The sequence below is a fragment of the Phoca vitulina genome, unplaced genomic scaffold, assembly GCF_004348235.1.
Source record: "Phoca vitulina isolate PV1807 unplaced genomic scaffold, GSC_HSeal_1.0 scaffold1, whole genome shotgun sequence".
Taxonomy (NCBI): domain Eukaryota; kingdom Metazoa; phylum Chordata; class Mammalia; order Carnivora; family Phocidae; genus Phoca; species Phoca vitulina.
The window spans coordinates 71,820,867-71,843,539 of NW_022589704.1; the positions used below are offsets into that span (position 1 = coordinate 71,820,867).

The 22,673-nt window shown below is 38.2% G+C and overlaps 1 protein-coding gene, 1 long non-coding RNA gene and 1 pseudogene across 2 annotated transcripts in view; 2 read left to right on the forward strand and 1 right to left on the reverse strand.

Annotated features, from left to right (window-relative positions):
* The window catches only part of CCDC148 (coiled-coil domain containing 148), a 227,524-nt gene that overhangs the window by 179,402 nt on the left and 25,449 nt on the right, over positions 1-22,673 (forward strand). The gene's annotated exons all lie outside the window — the stretch shown is intronic.
* LOC116635770 overlaps positions 5,744-22,673 on the reverse strand; it is an 81,067-nt gene continuing 64,137 nt past the window's right edge. The window contains exon 3 of the long non-coding RNA XR_004300211.1: positions 5,744-6,334. This is a non-coding gene — a long non-coding RNA (uncharacterized LOC116635770). The remainder of the gene's footprint in view (positions 6,335-22,673) is intronic.
* Positions 13,298-14,845, forward strand: LOC116635734 (annotated as a pseudogene).

The window sequence follows — 22,673 nt, forward strand, 5'->3', positions numbered from 1 at the left end:
GATTTATATTTATATTTCTACATCGATACTGTGCTGTTTTAATTAATCTGTTTTGCTATCTGATAGAGCAAGTGTTCACTCATTATTCTTTTCAAAAATCTTATTCTTATGTCAAATTTCACTTTGAAAAAATCCTGTTGATTGTTTGCATTGAAGTTTTGTTACAGAATGCTGACATACATACCAAATTTAATCTCCAATCTAGGATCATCCTTCTGGAATAGCTCTCCAGTTCAAGTCTTCTCTCAGCTTCTGTAGAAGATTTCATAGTTGTTTTTTTTTTTTTCTGGTGAAGGCTTGGAAATTATTTTGGAATAAATAGAAATTGACGACCAAGAAGCTGATTCTAAATTTTCTTTAGTATGCTAAGTGAAATAAGTCAAACAGAGAAAGACAATTATCATATGGTTTCACTTATTTGTGGAACATAAGGAATAGCATGGAGGACATTAGGAGAAGCAAGTGAAAAATGAAGGGGGGAAAATCAGAGGAGGAGATGGACCCTGAAAGACTATGGACTCCAGGAATCAGACTGAGGGTTTTAGAGGGGAGGGGGTGGGGGGATGGGTGATCCCAGTGATGGGTATTAAGGGGGGCATGTATTGCATGGAGCACTGGGTGTTATATGCAAACAATGAATCATGGAACACTACATCAAAAACTAATGATGTACTGTATGGTGACTAACATAACATAATAAAAAAATTATTAAAAAAATAAATTTTCTTTAGTAGCTGTGTGAGGAAAAGTGTATGAACTAGGAAGTGGCATTGGGGATGCAGAGGTGATAAATGTTCATCAAGTATTTAGATTAGGTGAAACATGATGACTTGTTTCATTGGGAGTGGAGTTTGAGGGAAGACCGAGAAAGAAGCATGGTCCTGAATATTATTGAGCTATTTCTATCCTCTTAGGTTAAAAGCTTTAGTTTGTTTTCAAGCTCTTTTATTTTCTAATAAATTTATTTGGCTATAGGTTCCTTTTTTTTCTGTGTATCTTTGGCTGCATTCTACAAGTTTTGAGATCAGGTTTCATTATCTAAATAGTTTACATTTCATTTTTAATGTCCTAACAATAAATTGGTCGATATTAGGGTATTTGCCAAAGGCAAGGTTACTTATAGTTTCCAATATTTTCTACTTGTATATGTTCCACATCTTTCCATAACAATGTGCAAAAATTTAGAATGCTTTATGGGAAGCTACTGACCTTGCTACTTTAAACATTAAAAAAAAACCTCTTTATTGAAGAACAACTTATATATTACGAACTCTCTTGTTTTCAATGTACAATTATATGATTTTTAGTAAATTTATAGTTGTACAACCATTGCTACAGTCCAGTTTTACATCATGATGTAAATGTTATATCATCTCAGAAAGATCTCTCATGCCCATTTCCATTAATTCCCGATCCTACTCCCAGCTCCAAATGACAACTAATCTCTTTCTGTCTCAATAGATTTGCCTTTTCTGGACATTTTATATAAATGTAATGCATCTGGGTTCTTAGCATAATGTTTTGAGGCTCATCCACGTTATAGCATGTATTGTTTTTTTTCTTTTTTATTGCCAAATAGTATTCTATTTCAGCATTACTTTTTCAATCTGTTTTGCTAGGGCAATATATATTTTTTCCTGTTGGTGAGAGATTAATGTATGCAGGATGATTAACCAAGCAGGGTTCAAAATTTATATAAAAGTATGATATCAATTCTATTAAAGACTTTGTACTGAGGTCAAATATTTACTCACACCACTCCCAAATGTGTGAAGAATAATAACTGATCTCAGCTTCTTTATGAGACCCCTTCCTGCAGGATAATAAAGAAAGATGAAAACTTTTCAAATTAAAAGTATCTCAAGCACTTGCATTTCAAAATGATCTCATCTTGGATTATCTCTATCTGTTTAGGGGGGTAAAATACCAACTCCAGTCTCTGCTGGAGGTCAGGAAACCTCCTTCAATGGAAGGATGGAATGACTGGTGAGCCTACAGGCTCTGACAGCCTTCAGTGTCCTCATTTCCCTACGCAATTTCATCTCATCCTTCTACCTCCCCAGGGTACAAGGCAGTACTATCCAATAGAAATAATATGCAAATCACACATATAATTTAAAATTTTCTCATAGCCACACTTAAAGATGTAAAAAGTGACAGGTGGAATTGGCTTTTTTTAAAAGATGTATTTATTTATTTTAGAGAGAGAGAGAAAGAGAGTGCGTGAGTGAGCATGGGGAGAGGCAGAGGGAGAGGGAGAATCTTAAGCAGGTTCCACACTTAGAAGCACACTTAGAAGCGCAGCGGGGTGTGATCTTACCACCCCGAGATCATGACCTGAGCCGAAATCAAGAGCCAGACACTTAACTGACTGAGCAACCCAGGCAGCCCTAAGATACAGTTTTTTAAGTAATCTCTACACCCAAGGTGGGACTCGAACTCAAAACCCTGAAATCAAGACTTGTATGCTCTTCTGACTGAGCCAGCCAGGTGCCCCTTTACGGAGCATTCTTTATGTTAGATATGCACAAGGAGGAGTAGAAAGCATCATTGCTTCCCATTACCGTTGAAAGTTGCAGAGTAAATAAGCAGAAATTAAATCATCTTTCCATGAATCGGGTTCTCTCTCCTCTTGTCATTATGGCATTTTGTAAATGCTTGTTAAAATGTTCAGTGTCTAACTTCTCTGAAGTTCATCTCTATGAAGTGCAGCTAACGTATACTCTCCTTTTTCTGTATTTGCCAATTATTATTTTTACAAGGACGGATGTAAATGTGACATTCCACTTATTTATATTCATTGTTTTTCCTTGTAATTTAATAAAAAGCCTCCCTTTCCCACTTACCTCCTTTGTAATAACTTTAACATATTTAAATTTTTAACTGTATGCTCTGGAGGATAATTTAAAGATTTCTAAAGCAGACTTCCTTGGCTAAGTAGCTCCTCTGGATAACATTTCTTAACCAGAAGACTGAATGAAGCTGGCATGACCAACAGATGGAAGGTAAAGATATAAGACCTTCATTGGTCAATGCTAGTGTAATACTAGAGCACCGGTTGCATTCTTTGCTACAACAGAATCACCTGGAGAGTATTTGAAAGTCCTGATGCCTAGGCCAGGCCCCAAACCAATTAAATCAGAATCTGTGGCAATGGGATTTTGTCCCAACAGTTTTTGAAAATCTTCAGGGGATTCTAAAGTGCAGTGAAGTTTGAGGACTAGTATACTAGACTTCTTTTTATACTTTCTGAAGTATGGACCCAAATCTTTCACTGGGGTCTTGAGAAGATCCCACTTTTTGTAGAAGTGCCTCTGAATTTTTTTCTTCCGATGGTATTCCCTCATATTGAAATAGGGAAGTCATGGAGGTGAAACTTTATATTCATGGAGGAGTTTATCAATTCAAGAATCCTCTGCAAGCAAAAATCTTGCATGTTCCTCTCTAAGCAGGTGTGTATGTGTGTGCATACACGTACATGGGTATGTGTTTAATGGAGAAAGCAATGCCTTGTGTAGTAACAAACACTAGTTTTTAGTTATTGTTTCCGAAAGAAGGGAGTTTTTCTATGTTGCAAAACAGTACACATTTGAAGTTTAAGATGGTGATGACCATTTGGGAAGGAAGAAACTAGAGCCAGCTGCCTTCCTAACACTAAATTGGCTTTGTAAATCTAGTGTATGTTTTGGGGTGCTTGCCAACAGCAGGGAATTGACAATTATTGCATTTTCTAAGTAGTAAAACCAGATGTTTCTATTTTCCATGTCTTTTCTTAACAATATACAAAATTCAACATGTTGTATTGGAAGACATTAAGGGCATTTAAAGTGGGTTCACAGTCTAATCTGTGATTTTTAAAGAGTATGTTTATTAGGGTGACTTCAACAGAAACTTTACAAACATTTGTTATGTTTTTGCTTCTCAGCAAGAGATTTCCCAAAATTAGTGGAATGCTCTTGTTCATTAAATCTCTGTCAACCAAATCCCCATTCCAAGTGGATGTGCCAAATGATGTCGACCAAGGATCACTGTGAAGCATTAAACAAATATAGTTCTTAGTAAGACTGTTTTGTCTTTTAAAGGATATTAGAAATGTTTCACAAATTAGAATTTAAAAGACTGAAATAGACCCCACTGGTAGCCAACATGCCATTTTCCAACCCATAGAGGTAATTTTGTCTAAAAATAATAATACTGAGAACCTGCTCATCAGTATAACATAACTATGACATGTATATACATGTGTGTTTGTGTGTGTGTGTGTGTGTGTATTTTCATACTTTGGGGCATGAATACACAGATTATTTGGACTTAATTGTAATAGTCCTTGAATGAATCTTAGCTGAGCAAGCATAGTTGACAGAGGGAGGCTAAGAAGTTTACGAACAAAGCAATGTACAGTAATTTTAATGTGAAAATAAACAAGCAAGCTTGTGCCAGTGGGCAGACGGAGCACCAGCTGGGCAGAGATGGCTCAGCTAAGGGTCATTGTAGAGGTCTTGGATGACGATTTATCTCCTGATCGTCAAGCCCAGCTTCAGATGTATGATCCTTACCAAACCACAGCAATCAGAGAGTGCCTTTTGTTTAGTACTTTGGGTTGCTTTAATTTGTTGTTTACAACTTTGATTTTTGATTTTAGAAATCTTTGCTCATTAAAAAGCTCCTGGATTTCTACCATATGCCATATTGATCTGTCTGTTAGAGTTACATGTTTAGGACGTAAAATGGAATGTCAACAGGTATGTGTTTGGGAGAGGGCAATATTCAGAACCCCTTTATAATATATTTTTTATACAAAATATGCATTATTGCTTCCCTTTAGTACCCAGCATTATTTGTCCTTCATATGTATGTGTCAATGAAGTGACCACAGATGCTACCATTTCAAATAGAATAATAGCTAGATGCTGCGGTCTTCTCAAGAATCACTTATCTCAGGGACGCCTGGGTGGCTCAGTTGGTTAAGCGTCTGCCTTTGGCTCAGGTCCTGGGATCGAGGCCCTCATGGGGCTCCCTGCTCGGCGGGAAGACTACTTCTCCCTCTCTCACTCCCCCTGCTTGTGTTTCCTTTCTTGCTGTGTCAAATAAATAAATAAATAAAATATTTAAAAAAAAAGGATCACTTATCTCATATTCTCTCCCCCCAGGAACACAGACTTTTATCTTGGTCCATAATTAATGCTACAGATATTCAAAAGTTTCTTACTGGGCATTGGGTTGTTTTGAAACAGCATTGCCTTTCTCCCATTCAACATTTGTACCAATATGTAGAGGCAAGTGATTTGCTGTGTCCTTTCTGCAGCAAAGAGATGCTGGGTCCTCCAATGCCCTACACAGTATTTGTGAGTGAAGTGGGGGCAACCACTCTTTAGGTTACTGAGGTTTTTATCACTAACTCCTTAGCTAGGAAGTTTTACTAAGCACTTTCAGGTAATGAAATAGTGACCTATTAGGCATAAACTCTAGGAGGATTTTCTAAAGCTGCAGGACTAGGTAGGTGGAAACTTAGCAAGCATGGTTAAATGAAGGATGTATAAAGCCATGGCCTGGGAGAAATATAATGGTAACTTTCACAAAATACCACCACTGTGGTGGGTACAATATAGCTTCAAGCACTTGTTTATCCTTTCTTCCTTTGCTTGGAACTACTCCTGTAAGGCACACACACACGCACAGAGCTATCAGATGATATTAAATAGTAATTACTTAGTGAAAGAAACATGTTTACAATCTAGGTTATTTTCTTACTTTATGTATTTTAATATGAGTTTTATAGAGTAATGTAATTTTAGAGCTGGGCGGAATCTTGGAAAGCATCTAGCCCAGCCTCCTTGTATTAACTAGGATTCTAGTTTGCAAACAACAGAAATCATTTCTGCTTGAATTTTGCAATAAAAAATATGTTATATTAGGGTAGCTTTTGGAATCCTTTGCAGAAACTGGGCTTAGAAAATGGTTGGGAATAACAGAGGCTGAGAAGATAAGAAGAGTCAAGGCTGTACTCCAACTGCCTGCACAGAATCATCCCAGCAAGTCCAGCCACTGACCATTAGATGCCACAGCTTGCACCTTCTCTTCTGCCATCTCCGGAGTCCCGACATCCCAGTCGGCAGTTCTGCCTTTATTCATACCCATGCCTCGCTGCTCTGCTGGTAGCCTTCACAGTGTCTCCACAGGCCCTGCTTCTTTGTATCACTGGCTTCCAAGGGAAGCACCCACTGGGCTGACGTCAGGTCAAATGCTCATGAGTTAGCTGCAAAGGTGGGAAAGCAGGTATCTGACATCACTTTATAGGGGAGATTTCTTCAAAAGAAGGAAGGAGGCTCAGAAGCTGAGAAAACAAAAGGAAAGAACAGTAAAAAGAATGTCTCTTACTGTTCACAAGTGTAGTTGGCAAAATCAATAGACTCTTCATTCTACAGCGCCAAAAAATTTCCTTCTACCTAACACTCAAAGTGATTAATAGATATAACTCTAACTGATATCTTTTTGCCTTATTGTCCTCTGGTTCTGTTATGATCCATCCCAATATTCCATGACCTACGGACCAAGTTTTAGTTTACTACCAATAAACATGTCTTATGTAAAATTGTAAGGACGAGAGAGGTGAAGAAAGCAGACATAAATTAGTATATATCTATAAAATGAATTTTGGATCTGGGATCTTTTCCTGGGCTAGTGATCTGCAGTGGGATCCTCTCTCCTGGTGCTGGCAGTGGTGGTGAGTTGCAGCTTCCGGGCACCGCACGAGCGTACAGAACCGGTACACTTATTCCCATTCCTTTTTTTCTCTCTTAGTACAATATTTAATAAATTACATGAGCTATTCCTACACCTTATTATAAAATAGGCTTTGTGTTAGATAATTTTGCTCAACTGTAGTCTAATGCAAGTGTTTTGAGCACATTTAAGGTAGACGAGGTGAAGCTATGATGTTTGGTAGGTTAGGTGTATTAGATACATTTTCAAATGATAATATTTTCAACTTATGATGGGTTTATTGAGATGTAACCCCATCATAAGTCGAGGAAGATCTATATTTATACATATTATGTGTATGTATATATGTGTGTGCATGTGTGTGTGTGGCAGATGATGAATACCTTCAGTAAACGGTCAAGATCACAATTCAAATTTATGATTTTTCTTTTCTACTATGCATTACATTTACTCTTTGCTTTCAGCCAGCATCTTAGCTGGATGAGGTTCTTTACCCAATGGGGTGACTTACATTGGCTTGTATATGATGACTTTTACCATTGGCCATGCAATACCGGAAGTTATCCTAGGAGTTCCTTGGATTCCATCTCCTTCTTCCTGCCTCTATTAAGTAACAGCAGTCCTATTTCCCCCTGATGTCAACTGTTCCACCAGTGTAACCTCCTTTTCTACCTGTTTACTTAGTGGTATGATAAACCCCAAAAGGCAAATATTTGCATCAGCTCCCAATTCAGTGTAACCATTGTTATCCTCCTGGTGGCAGTATTAGAAGTTAAAACCAGCAGAGATTAGTCTCAGGATGGGAAAAAGATTTTGCAAATGGGTCTTTAGGGTTAATAGTGAAAAGCACCATTCCCACTGTACATGATGTGGCCGTGTTGAGAAACAGCACAGTATATTGGCCACTACTTCAGAGCAAAACCACCTCCTGTAAAATAGCACCAACCTCACAAAATACTATCTCACAGCTCATGATGTATCTGAGTCTTCAATGGGCCATTTCTTTGTTTTATGAGGACAGCAGCATATGGACTTCGGCCCATTGCCTTACTTCTTACACAGTTAAGGGAGTTCCTTAAGAAGAAGCATCATCTTGTGGGATGTACTAGGAGGGCACAAATGGTGCACACATGGTATATAGGGAAAGAAAATCCAAATTCTTTTTGCCTTTCCCATGATAGAATGAGTGTGACAGAATGTTGTAACCAGCTAACACTGTCTAATTTCCCTGGTGTATTTTACCCTGTCAAGAGCTCACACTGACAGCAGCCAGATCAGCCTTGATAAGGGTAAATTCATGTAACGAGCAATGTATAACTTTTGTTCCCACCACTGGGAGAATTTTATCATGAGCCCATTGAACAAGTACCCATTTGCTGGAGAAGACTGACACACATATAGCAGATCATCTCTTCTCTCCAATTCTTTAAAACCACCTGCAAATTATCCCCACAATCTGAGCCAGTTCCATTAGGTCCATCCACATAATCTCTGAATCTTCCTGTCACGAATCCTCCAATCATATTCCTTCAATGTTCCTAATCAGCTGACCAAGCCATTAACTACTGTCTACAAATTGTTATTAATCCATTATATATTCATTTACCTAAAAATATTTGAGTACCTAATGTGTGGCAGTCACTAATCTTTTACCTCAGGTAAAGTGAACATTGAGATATTCCTCTTGAAATTATACCCACATGGAAAATTTCCCTTTTATTACCATGTTTTAGGGAGATTTCAGAGCAGAGCCACCCACCATAGCTGTCTACTTTTGGTTGGGGCCAGTGTGTGTGTAGACCTGGCTATAAATCTGGCTCATTTTTTCCTTCTTCAGTCAACTAGTTATTGGGAATGCCCTTTGGGCCATATGTGTGGGTTGAGGGATGTCAGTGTGGACGATGAGCCACCTGTTCAGACAAATTACCTGTGTCTTCCAGTCATGCTCATTCTCAAGCTCAATCTACTTTCATTTCATTAGTCTGTGCTGATAGTCACTCCCAGCTTTATGGCCAGGTGGCTCAGATAACATCCAGCTCATTATGAGTAGCTAGATTCTCATTGTCACCTGCTGTCTTAAAGTCAAAAGTCCAGTTGATACCACCCTTGTCTATAAAAGGTAGATTAAAAAATAATACCTATCTCATATGGATTTTTATGAGAAATAAATAAGTTAAAACATGGAAACACTTACCACAATGCCTACCACATTGTGGCTGCTTGACAAATGATAGTTATAATAATTATCAGGGTCCCTTATTAAACCAAGAGCTAGTCCTTAAAAGAAAAATCACAACTTTCAAAGAAGGCCTGAGTGTGCTGTTGAATCCTGAAGGTCTCTACTAGACAAGCTCTATGGAACATTCTGATCATCCAGAATACATCAGTGAATCCATGGTGTCATAGGGCCAAGTGGCATTGCTGTCTGCACTGTGGATCAGCTGGACAGCTGGACAGCTTTCTTTTTCTCTGGCCCCTTTTCAAAACTAGCTTTTCAGGTCACCCACTAAACTGACTAGAGAGGCATTCTCAAATGCTGATTTTGCTGCTTTCCAAATCCAAAGAGTATCACCCAGCATTGTGATTTTTTTTTTGAGTGGAAAATAGTACCACATGTCTTTTACTTTGAACTAGAATAAGAAGATCTATATTGAAATTTCTACCTTACACTTCCTGTCTCTCTGATCTTAAGCAGGTTACTTACCTCTCTGAACACTCCCACATGGTTGTTATCAGAATCAAGGGAAATAACAATACCTGGATTAAAATACTCACTTGGTAGTATTAGTTCCTCTGCATATTCTCCTCCTTACCTATAGTGTTTAACCAACTGTCTCCTGGCTTTGCCACATGGATGTCTCTCTGGCACTTCAAATTCTCCATGCCCCAGATCGAGTTATTCATCACCCCTTCTAATCTGTTCTTCCTCCACGGTTTCCTTTTGGGTAAATGACACCACTACTCACTCCATTGCCCAGTCATGTGACTCCTCCCTCTCTCACTTCCTATTCCCAGAGTCAAAGGCTTAGTAAATCCCATGAATTTACCTTTTGAATATTGATCCCTGTTGCTATCCTGATCAGCCTACTATTATCTCTCACCAGAATTAAGGTTGTAACTTCTATTTCATCCTTGCCTGCAATGCAAACACATCCAGTCATGTGATTCTGATACCAAAAACCCTTCAGTGGTTTATCTTCACACTTCTGATCAAGTTCAGATGCCATAATATTGCTTATGAGATGACCATGGTCAGACTGTACTTTATCTTTTACTTCCCACCTGACTCCTGCACATCCCACTCCTCTTTGGACTACTACACTCTACCGGTTCCTAAAGGGCCCCAGTATTTCTCTTGCCTCCACTGGCTCTTCAAACAGACTGTTTCTTCTGAGAACACTCTTGTAGCTAATTCTTACTCCTTCATGTCTCTGCTCAAATGTGACTTCCTCAGAGGCCTTGTCTGGCCCCTAAACAAGGTTAGGTCTTCTTAATACATGTTCTCATGGGCCTGTTGTGATGAACTCTTGTTATAAACCACCCCATAACTTGTTGGCATGGGATAACAATGATGTTATTATTACACTTATGGATTCATTGGGTCAGGAGTTTGGATAGGTCCCAGAGAGGATGGCTTGTCTCTGCTCCATGATGTCTGGACTATCAGCCTGGAAGACATGAATGGCTGGGAGTGACTTGAGTGTCTGGAGCTGGAATACTCTGATGACTTCCTCTTTCATTTGGACTGGGATGACTAGAAAGCTGGGAGTAGCAGGAAACTATCAACTGGAGCTCTGCATGGTCTCTCTCTGAAGCTTGACTTCTTCAAAGCACAGTGGGCTCAGAGTAGCTGGACTTCCTACAGGTTACCTCAGGGCTCCAGAAACTCATCTTCCAACAAACAAGGCAGAAGCCACATGACCTAGAAATCACATAGTGTTACTTCTATTTTATCTATTGGTCAAAGTAGTTATAAGCCCAACCAGATTCAAGTGAAGGGAATTTAGCCCCAAACTCTCAATAGGGGGAGTATCAAATAATATGACATCATGTTTATTTTTTTAAATATTTTATTTATTTGTGAGAGAGAGCATACAGGTGGGGGGAGGGGCAAAGGAAGAGGGAAAAGCAGACTCCCTGCTGAGCAGGGAGACCACAGGGATATGGGGCTGGATCCAGGACCCTAAGATCATGACCTGAGCTGAAGGCAGACACTTAACTGACTGAGTCACCCAGGCACCCCTGTCATCATGTTTAAAGACCATTACAATGCCTGCACAATCTCAACACCCATATTTTAATTATAATTACTCATTAGATTTTTATCTTTTCCAATAAATTGTAAATTCTATGTGAACAGACTCTGTGTCTACACCACAACATCCTCGTATATGGCATATTGTAGATAACACACAACCTCAATAAATAGTCATTAAATGGGAGAATGCATATAACTAGAATAAAGCACTATCAGGCAAATGGTAGGGCCTCAATTTGTTGTAGGTGCATGAGCCACACTTGTCTTTGTTGTGGTTAAATAGAGGAATAAGGAATTGCCTCACTCTTATGGTTATTTATCTTTGCCCCTTTTTTTCTTAGGAAAAGAATGCCATCTCAAAAGTGTCAGGCCTATGTTAAATGTCATAAATCTTAAAAGTTACCTAGTTCAATGGTTTCAGTTTTTTAATCTTTTGTCCACTAAGTGGTCATACATCCTAGGTATGAGTGTATCTCTGGATGCTAAACTTGCTATCTTCCAAGGCAGTCCATTTCATCTTTGGACAGCTATTGAATTTTTTTCTTTTCCTCTTGTTATTTCTTTATTTTTTGGTAATAAGCCCAGCTCTGTCTCATCAGCTTCCACACATTAATTTTCCTTCTATTGCTTGAGAGCAAGTTAAACAAGTCTGAAGCTTCTTTCCCTTGACAGCCATTTAAATACTGAGGATAGTTATGTATTTCTCCTTCCCCATCTCCATCTCCATCCCTATAAGCCCTTCCTTTTCATAAGCTCTTTTTGGAGAGGTATGTTTTCAACTCATTTGTCATTTGCTGTGAAGGAGGGGCGTAGGGGAAAACCCTGACTGGCCAAAGGGGCCCATCATGATTCAGTACATATCATAGCTCAGGGTCACTATGGAAATATTATCAAAGGATAGAAATTATTGTAAATAAAAGTTATTCCTTAGGAAGTTATTTGTGTCAGTATGTGACATACATTTATTTAAATAAGGCAAGTTTACATCTACAAGCAGACAATTGGATTGCACAGAGGTGTTAATGTGAGATCAGTCTGTCATGGCAAGGCTCCAGAGTAAAAAGACAGTGGATGAGGTGCCTTCACTTGTAGAAGGAAGAAAATGAGAAACCTCTCTAGTTCCAGGATCCTGAGCTGATAGACCAAGAGTCTAGTTGTTATTACCTACATCGTGACTCCTCCCGATTACACTGATTCCTAACTTAGAACAGGCCTTCCTATTTAGAACAGCTGATGGACTTCTTGAATCTTAGAGGTCTGGGAAGAGATTTACTATCTGCTCTATGGCTTAAAAGCACAGAGCTGCTTAGCCAAGTCATGCCATTCAAGGGAGCCCCTTTCCTTTACCAGAGCCAAGTGAGGCAGCTAAAAGGCTGCCAGCACAAAGGCGCAATTGTAAGTTTTTCCCTTTTGTTTTCTGGGTTGAGCCACATCTACCCTTCTATTTTTTGTATTGTCTGTAAGCTAAGAATATTTTTTACATTTTTAAATGGCTGGAAAAAAAAAGAAATCATGTTACGTGAAAACTATATGAAATTTCAATTTCTGTGTCCATAAGCAATGTTTTATTTGAACACAACCATGTTCATTCACTTGTCTATGGATGCTTAGCGTGACACATACAGCAACTGTATGGCCCACAGTGACAGTGTGACATACAGTGACTCTATGAGCAACAGGCCTGAAATATTTATTATCTCACCCTCTAGAGAAAAAGTTTGCTGACCCCAGGTCTACTGGGATGGTAGAAGGGAAGAGCATTAATGCTGTTGCTTTTTGCAGAATATGCTTATGTATTTGGGTTCTATCCTTAACTAGCCTCTAGATAAATTGAACTGGAATGAAGGAAAGCTAGAAAAAGCTGACATTCTACTCAATTGAATGCATCATTCTCTCCTCTGATTGCATTCTTTTTTGTCTACTCCCTTTCACATTAAACACTTAGAGCTCTAGGTACGCTCTAACCCTCTGCCAAAGCAGAGCACAATTAAAGCTTCTTCCCCAGGACATACATCTTAATTAATCTTGCCCAAGGTGACAAAGCATTCATGCATGTGTATATGGATCACTTTTAAAAATCTATATTGAACTCATCATCATCTTTTTCTTTTTTCTCCACCTCCAACTTTTTGATAAAATTTCCAAGTTTAAGGAAGAGTTGCAAAAATGGTACAAAGAACTTCTACCCAGATTTATTAACTTTTAGTATTTTGCCCTATTTGCTTTATCATTTGTACTCTTGCTCTCTCTCTTTCCCTCCACCCCACCCCCACACACTGTGGTCTGCCACACTATTTAGAAGAAAGTTGTCGGCAAACAGCTGGAGTTGCTGTGCTTCAGTTCTCTCCCCAGGACTGTGTCTCCGTGCTCCCTGCTGCAATGAGCTTCCTCAAAAATTTCCTGCTGCCAGGTGCAGCTGAGGGGCTCTGTACTGAACGGCAAGGACCTCGGCATCCCGGCATCTAACCAAGACAGATGGCTGAGAGCCATCTGTCTTGGTTAGATGGCTCTGGATTAGGATTCTCACTAGGGTACCCTACCAGTAGAGTGCATGCAGTGCCCAGGGACCTAAATGCCTATCCATGAGAGTATTTGTATGTTATGGTGAATGCCAAATTTGGGGAAGAATCAAAAGAATCTGTTGCTGAAGAAGACCGATGATTAATGTTGAACCTATTACTGAATTTAGGTTTGTGCCTAGTGATGAATCAGCAATGTTCACTGCAATGTGTGAATGCCAGGCTTTGCATCCAGATCCTGAGGATGAAGATTCAGATGATTGTGATGGAGAAGAATAGGATGAGGAGACACATGAACAAGAGCAGGGAGACATCCCTACATTTTACACCTATGAAGAAGGATTATCCCATTTAACAGCAGAAGGCCAGGCCACACTGAAGAGATTAGAACAAATGCTTTCTCAGTCTGTGTGCAGCCAGTATAACATGGCTGGAGTCTGGAGAAGATTCAATAAGAGATTATGAAGATGGCATGGAGGTAGATACTATACCAACAGTTGCTGGACAGTTCGAAGATGCAGATGGTGATCACTGAGAATGATTTATGCTGCTGTGGGATTCTACTCCTCACTGTAGGAAAGAACTTGGTGCCTCTTCTGTGGAGTAGGTGTTGATGAAAGAAAGTCTTTTTCCTTCTCCAAAATTTATCTGAACCAGTTCTTTTTTGAGACAGACTATACTGAGACAAAAAGTTGTCACCGGCAGAAGAAACTTTGATCTTTATTAACAAAGGCGAATTAACCAAAAGGGTATTTGTAGTTTATGATCTACCTCAAAACTTTCTGTGTATAGGTCCCCTCTGAGTAGGCCTATAGTTCCTGCCTTCACTCTATGCATCTTCTGTAACCTGGCAGGCCCACACGGTGAGAATGCGCAGGCGCTTGAAGGTGTAGGTAGACTGGATGGGAAGAAGGGATGCTGAGTCTAAGATACACCCCTTTAGGGCCTAAGCATTCCCTCACCCCTTAAAAAGAAAGACAAAAAGATCTCAGAAATCCTGGCCTCTGCTCATTCTCCACAGGAGTAAGGGTCTTTTAATTAACTGGGGACCCAGATTATTTCACTCAGGCATCTTTAGGGAGCCTTTTGGGAAACATCCTAGCCACATACACTACCACTAACACAAGTGCTTCTGACTAGCTTTTACTCTTTTCACCATGTGTCACCTGTCTGTTTGGTTATAATCTCTTAGGTTATATCCTTTAATTTCTAACCTCTTAGGTTGGTTTCCATAACAACCAGTGAAATTGGGATGATGTCCTCAGAGTACTTCAGATGATAATTGTCTTGTCTTTGTAATAGTTTAACAAATAAATCTAGGTTTTCTAAAAAAATGAAAAATAAAAAAAAGAAAGTTGTGAACATCATGAAATCTCGCCACTAAATATTTTGGCATGATTTAGCTAAGAATAAGGACAATCACCTATTTAACCACAATACCATTATGATAGCTAAGAAAATGAACAAAAATTCTATAATATCCTCTAGTATCTAGTCCATATTCCAATTTCCCTAATTATCATTTAAATGTTTTTATAGCCTTCCCAACTAAGATAATATAATCACATGAAAAAATATATTATTTCAACTAACTTTTAAAACCAGTACTCTGTACATCCTCAGTTGGATGAATTCTAAGGGGAAAAATACTGGGAAGAAATACCAAACTTCACTCAGTAGGTTTAATATTAGTGGTAACAGTGGTATTGTGACCTTGAAATATTTTACATTTGTGGTAGGACAAAACACTTAAAAGGAATGTTTTAATGTTAACAGGACTAGGGCACAGTATACAAGAAAAGATACCAATATTAAATTAAAAAATTTTTGAACTTTAATATTAAATATAAAATAAAAATATCAATACAGATTTGTGATTTTTTTTCTTGCTTTAAACAAATTTTTCTCCCTCTGGAAAGGGTCACTGAAATGGCCTAGAAACAATGACACTTCAATGGCAATGAGCATACCTAGTAGCATTTAAATATGTAATGACTCTCCCTTCTGTTATCCCCCTAATACCTGGAATCAGTACACTTTTTCTGTAAAGGGCTATATAATAAATGTTTCAGCCTGTGGGCCATACACTCCAGGTACTAAATCATACAGGTTACCATCTATACTAATTTCGATATTGATTTCTAAATATCATTTTCACCTAAAAGAACCAGGATTAATTGAGAAGAAAATGGCTGATTCTAGGTCTGGAAGAGAGAAATTATAAGTGGAGCTTAGGCTGTTTTATTTTGTCATCTCATAAATGTTGAAGACATAATAGATTTAGAAACTGGCACTTTTCAATCTCCAATGTAATAATTATTTCAGATGAAGACCATCAATAGATAGTAAAATCTTTAGTTGGAAGATTTTTAGATGGTAAATAGGATATTTACACAGAGCCCAAGTATCACTCCTTGAATTACTTACTAAATGAAAAGAAGGGGAAAAAGCATGCCTGTACAATGGGGAGATCTGGCTATTGCCACTTTAATTAAGTGTACAAACAATATCACTACTAGTGGACTAATAGCCTGACGTTGTTCCTCCTGAAATGATGCAATATGAAATACATCACCTTTGTGCCAAAAATACTTTATCTCAGTCTAACCAATTTTCTAGTATAGGAATTGGCAAAATTTTTTAGAAAGAGACAGACTATAATTATTTTAGGCTTTGTGGGCCATATGGTCTCTTGTCACCACTGCTCAACCCTGCCCCAGGAAAGCAGCTATGGACAATATGTAAACTAATGGGTATGGCTCTGTTCCAATAAAACTTTATTTACAAAAATAAAGTGTGGGATTGGATTTGGCCTGTGAGTAATTATATAGTTGGTCAACCCTTGTTTGAGACCTAACTTAGAGGAGAGTCAGGGGGAAGAGGAATGATAGGAAAGGATTAGATACTAAGAGGAAATAATCAGACAAATCCAAAATGATGGATATGCTACAAAACAACTTTAAATGCTTCAAAAAAGTCAGTGTCATGGGTAAAAAAGTGATGGAACTGTTGACTGTTCAGATTAAAATAAACTAGTGAGACATAAAAACCAGTTTGAGTATGTGGATCTAGATAACAATCATCCTTTTTATACACAGTGCCACTAAAACCTGTCTCCACACCCCTGTTCTTGTGCAGATGATTTTTTGGACCAATGTGAAGAATCTTTTGGTTATCCTCTCTCCTCCATCAGAATGATTTGCAATCACTATCAGATGACTTGTTTGAGAGTGTCCCAACCCTTCTGGGTTGCTTTTCAAAGTCTCATGACATAAAATCAATCCTATTTTTCTCTAAACTTTTGATTAAAATCATTAAGAAAGCAAGTTTATGAAGAGTGAGGGAGGCAAAAAAAAAAAAAAGCACGCCTGTGGTTTAATCACCAATCTTTAATTATTATCAGTCACAAGCAGGAGATTTGTATCATTTGACCCTTTTATTCCCCAAGGAAAAGAAAAATTTGCTTGTTCCTAATAACAGTCTAAGTGGATAACTATATTTTTACTAATAATTATAATAAGGTGACCTTCCTTATTCACCTGCAATTTTCCTATGAGACATGACTTGGAATTAAAATCTCAATTTATTTCAGAAAATGCCGTTTAAAACTTCTAAGTTCTGTTCTAGAGAAATAACTTAAAAATAACTTATCAGCTGAGGGCGCCTGGGTGGCTCAGTCGTTGAGCGTCTGCCTTCAGCTCAGGTCATGATCCCAGGGTCCTGGGATCGAGTCCCGCATCGGGCTCCCTGCTCGGCGGGGAGCCTGCTTCTCCCTCTCCCACTCCCCTGCCTGTGTTCCCTCTCTTGCTGTGTCTCATCTTTAAAAAAAATAAAACTATAAAAAAAAAACTTATCAGCTGAAAACTGGTTTTAAATAACATCAACATCTTTTTAATTGAAACTATTTAAAACAAAGTTATTTTCCAAGCTTTAAGTATCATACGCTTTTGAGCAAACTAATAAAGCCAAGTAAGATTTCTTATAGACGAGGATTTTTTTTTCCCCAATTCACACCTCACTGCCATGACAGTCTTATATTCTCCCGGTAAAGCCTATACGTGACTTTAGAGCAGACTTCTTTACTTTCAACTAATCTTTACTAGTCTGATCATCCCTGCCTTTATTTTTCCACTCTTGTTTTGGTTTCCTGTCTTAATAAGTCATCTTTGTGAGGACAAAGCTGTTTCAAAATCAAGGCTTAATTTCGCTCATCACAATGAACTGTTTCTCCTGCTTTTGTTCCTTAGGGGAGGAGATGTTTTTGAACTTCACAGTAGCTTTTCAGTTTTGTTTAACAAAGGGCTGAAGCGTGTGCTACCAATAACATACAAAATCAAACAAGACAAATTTAAACGCAGTTCACTGTTTCTGCCTTTTTTGTCCTACAAACCATTCTTATAGGATGATAGTTTTACCTCCTGCTATCTTCTTCTTCTTCTTTTTTTAACATATAATGTATTATTTGTTTCAGAGGTACAGATCTGTGATTCAACAGTCTTGCACAATTAGGGGAAGAATGAAGGAGGGGAAATCAGAGGGGGAGATGAACCATGAGAAACGATGGACTCTGAAAAACAAACTGAGGGTTCTAGAGGGGAGGGGGGTGGGAGGATGGGTTAGCTTGGTCATGGGTATTAAAGAGGGCATGTTCTGCATGGAGCACTGGGTGTTACACGCAAACAATGAATCATGGAACACTACATCAAAAACTAATGATGTAATGTATGGTGTTTAACATAACATAATAAAAAATAAAAAATAAAAAATAAAAAAACTCTTTTCCAACCTATAAAATAGATCTTGAGGCCACTACAAGTATTGCCTGAAGATATTAGCCGAAAAGTTCAGTGAAATCCCAGACACCACTAGGAAAGAAAGCAAAAACATGACTTGATATGTGTATAAAATCATCATAAATTTGCATTTGGGAGACTGCATGATTCCTAATGTGATTCAGAAAACGATGACTGTAATGACCATGAAATCAGGTAGAGGGCCAGAGTTGAAGGACTGCGCCTCGAGTATGGAACATAGTGGTGATATTATTTTAAAGCTATTAACCTATTTAATTTATAAGTTTAATAATTATAACTGAATGCCTACTACGTTGGCATAGAGTGATAAACAAAAAGGACAGTCCCTGTTTTCAAGGACCTGGCAGTCTAATGGGGAATTGAATTCAGATATTCTTGGTGAAGGCAAGCACAAAGTACAATGGGAACATATGGGAGCAGCACCTAAACCAGATAGGAGGTGGGAGGGAGAGTCAGGACGTCTTCATGGTAGAAGGAAACATCTTCCAGAAATGGGAAATATCTTTCTGCCAAATACTCATGGCAATTTAAAGGAACTGACAATGATTTGGTATAGTTGAAGCATATGATTTGGAAGGGCTAGGGAAAGGTTGTGGTGAGAGAAAAGTTTAAATAGAAAAGTAGAGGCCAAATTATAGCAAGTCCTTAGAAGCCTTACATCTTATAGGGTTTGAGTAGGGTAAATTCTGACTTTTAATTTATTAATTATAATTAATTGAGTTAAACAATTAATACATTTAGTGCTTTATACCTTTTCTATTTCCAAAAGGATTTTAATATATGCATAGAGATTTAACAAATTCCAGAATACTAGAAGAAAAAAAACTAGGGAAGTAATTACCTTGGGAGGTTGTACTTATTAATGCATAAATGGGTTCAAAATGTGATTAGACACACAAATGGTAAGTTATTAGGGGAACTTGTTTATTTAAGGCCCTCTCACACCTTCCCACAAAGGGACCTCATTGACATGATCAGAAACTGAATCTCAGACAGAATGTTTTTTTGGTCTGATTTGGCATTATGTGTCTTAGGTATTTATATCCTTATCCCTTATGTATACATACCCATCTATTTGAGGTAGCCTCAGTAAATATGATCTTCAGGTGAGCTTGGAACATCAGAGAATATTTAGAAAGCTAAAGTCCCTATCTACCTTTGGAGAAAATCCAGACATCCCATCTTCCGTTGATTGCATTTTTGAGTGACTTTTTAGCAATAAGACTCTCTACCTCCAAATTAAGCTTCTATGAAATCATTGATTAAAATGGCTGATTAAAAACAACTTCAAGGGAAAAAAACCCTTAAGATGATTTTCTCTTACTGAATTCTTCTCAAGTTCTTTCTATGAAGTGCCGTAAGTTGAATCTCTCTTAACTCATCCTAAGTGGAAACAGAACAATGACTCCTCTGTATAAAATTCCCAGTCATTCTCCAAGATCATTTTCAGTTCCCATTAGCCTTATCATTGCCATATAAGGAGTCTTACTTTTTAAATATTTTCTTGAGTCAGTTCCTGATCCTTTAATAACATTTGCTGACCTCCTCCTGAATTCCCTCTTAAGAATTCAAGTATTGATTCTAAGACATTTAATGATCTCCCTTTCTAGTGTCTTAGTAGATGCAGAGTTGGGCTTAAATTATAGTTATTTGAGGTTCAAGTTAGCTAATAGAAGTATACAGCTACTATACAGAGCACGTGGTTACAAACACTGGCACAAACAGGTGCAAACACACATGTGCAGAATAGGGTCTAGGGGACAATGTACATAAAGGAGCAGGGATTTTGAACAGAAAAAGGAGATATAAAATTTATATGAAGGAATTTCTGACTTCACCTTAGGAGAGCCAGTTAATAAAGTAACAACTAATATGAACATTATTCAGGTCAGTTGTTTGATATATGTTATGCTTCCACATGTTCTGACTTGGAAGAGGTCAGACCGCCTTGAAAGGAAAGCAGGTTGGAGGAAATGGGAAAGTGTGAATTAAAGTTGGGAAATTTCACATAAGTGTACTGTACCTTTGTGTTTTTCCATTTTATTACTAAGTGGATTCACAGCAATAATGTACTAGTAAATATTTAACAACTTGCTTGGGGATGGGGGAGGGGATGGGATAAGCCCTGTTTTGTAGTATTTGCTGATTTCTGTGGTATACATACTTTCACCATGGCTTACTTCAAACAACCAACTTGATGTTACTTAACACAGAATTGGGAGGAAATGTGCAGTTGTATGCCATTATATTTTATTTCTACTGTACAGACACAATAGATATAAATAACCTCAAGAGTGTAGATAATAGTAAAATAATTAGGAACTGATGAATTTTGATTGTTACCTTTGTTTTTATTTTTTTAGTGTTGTATTAAGTTTTAACTTTAATTCCAGTGCAGTTAACAGTGTTATATCCGTTTCAGGTGTACAATATAGCGATTCAACAATTCTATGCATTATTCAGTGTTCATCACGGCAAGTGCCCTCCTTAATCCCGTCCACCTATTTCACCCATCCCCCCACCACCTTCCCTCTGGTAGCCATCAGTTTGTTCTCTATAGTTAAGAGTCTGTTTCAAAAAAAAAAAAAAAAAAAGAGTCTGTTTCTTGGTTTGCCTCTCTTTTTCCTTTGCCCATTTGTTTTGTTTCTTAAATTCCACATATGAGTGAATTCATATGGTGTTTGTCTTTCTCTGACTTATTTCACTTAGCGTTATGCTTTCTAGCTCTCTGTTGATGCAAATGGCAAGATTTCATTCTTTTTCATGGCTGAATAATATTCCCTCGCATATATACCACATCTTCCTTATCCATTCATCTATTGATGGATACTTGGGCTACTTCCACAATTTGCCTATTGTAAATAATGCTGCAATAAACACAGGGTGGATGTATCCCTTTGAATTAGTGTTTTTGTATTTTTGGGGGGTAACTACCCAGTAGTGCAATTACTGGAATTTGGGGTAGTTCTATTTTTAACTTTTTTGAGGACCCTCCATATTGTTTTCTATAGTAGCTGCACCAGTTTGCATTCCCACCAACAGTGCATAAGGGTTCCCCTTCACGTTCTGCACATCCTCACCAACACTTGTTTCTCGTGTTTTTGATTTTAGCCATTCTGACAGGTGTGAGGTGATCTCATTATTGTTTTGATTTGCATTTCCCTGATAAGTGATGTTGAGCTGCTTTTCACGTGTCAGTTAGCCATGTTACCTTTGTTTTTAAATACAATTTGTTTCATTGTAAGTTAATATAATTTAATTTTTATTAATGATCGTGTTAAAGAGCTAGCTTGCAAAGGTCCTAAACATTTAGCAGTTGGCTCTCTCCAGCTGGTATGAGACAGCTTTGGCACTTGACTAAGGTTCACAGTCACCCCAGCAGATGAAAGCAATCATAGGACTTAAGTCCCATGAAGAGATAATTGTGATTCCCTGGGGATTGCTATGGAATTGCCCGTTTGCATACCTGCTGTGCCATATTAGCTGTCCTGCCCCCCCTGTGAATTCTCCCAAAAATGTGGAAGTGAGATCCTAAACCTCATGCACCTACTGGACACTCTGCACTTGTTCTGGCTTGTCTGGTCAGTTTGAAGAAAAGTAGGAGGTTTTCCAGAAACTTGGAAGTCTTGAGTGGAAGACTGAAGGAGCTGGGTATGGAGGGAGTGTTTTCATCTGGTGTTCTTATTAACACTGGTAGCTTAGGAAGCAGAGTCAAACATAGATAACTCTCAGGATGTGCTGTACATGATCTTTTAAAAATAGTTTCCTGGGTGGTCTATGACCAGAAAGAGAGGCTCTGAGCTAGGGACAAATACTTTTTGAAAATGGAGCAAATATTTTTGACAGGAGTCTTAACAATCCTAATAAATATCAGGGGTGGGGGCAGAGGATTATCCTAAATTTTAAGAGAAAAAGCAAAAATTCACAGGGAACAAGAGCAGCAAAACCTTGGGGCTAAATGGGTGTTGAATGATGATGAATTCCCAAACATATGATTGGAGGATTGATAATTATAGTGCAGAAATTAGGACCATAAACTTTAAATTTTTTTTTTTTTTAAGATTTTATTTATTTATTCATGAGAGACACAGAGAGAGAGAGAGAGAGAGGCAGAGGGCGAGAAGCAGGCTCCCAAGGAGCAGGGAGTCCGATGTGGGACTCGATCCCAGGACTCTGGGATCATGACCTGAGCCAAAGGCAGACGCTTAACCATCTGAGCCACCCAGGCGCCCCATAAACTTTAAATTTAATCAGGATGTTGGATAGGCCTTCATGTGAATGGTCAAACACAGGAGGCACATCAGGAGATGACAGTATAAGCCAATGAATATATTGAGGAAGGTAGAAAATAACAAGAGC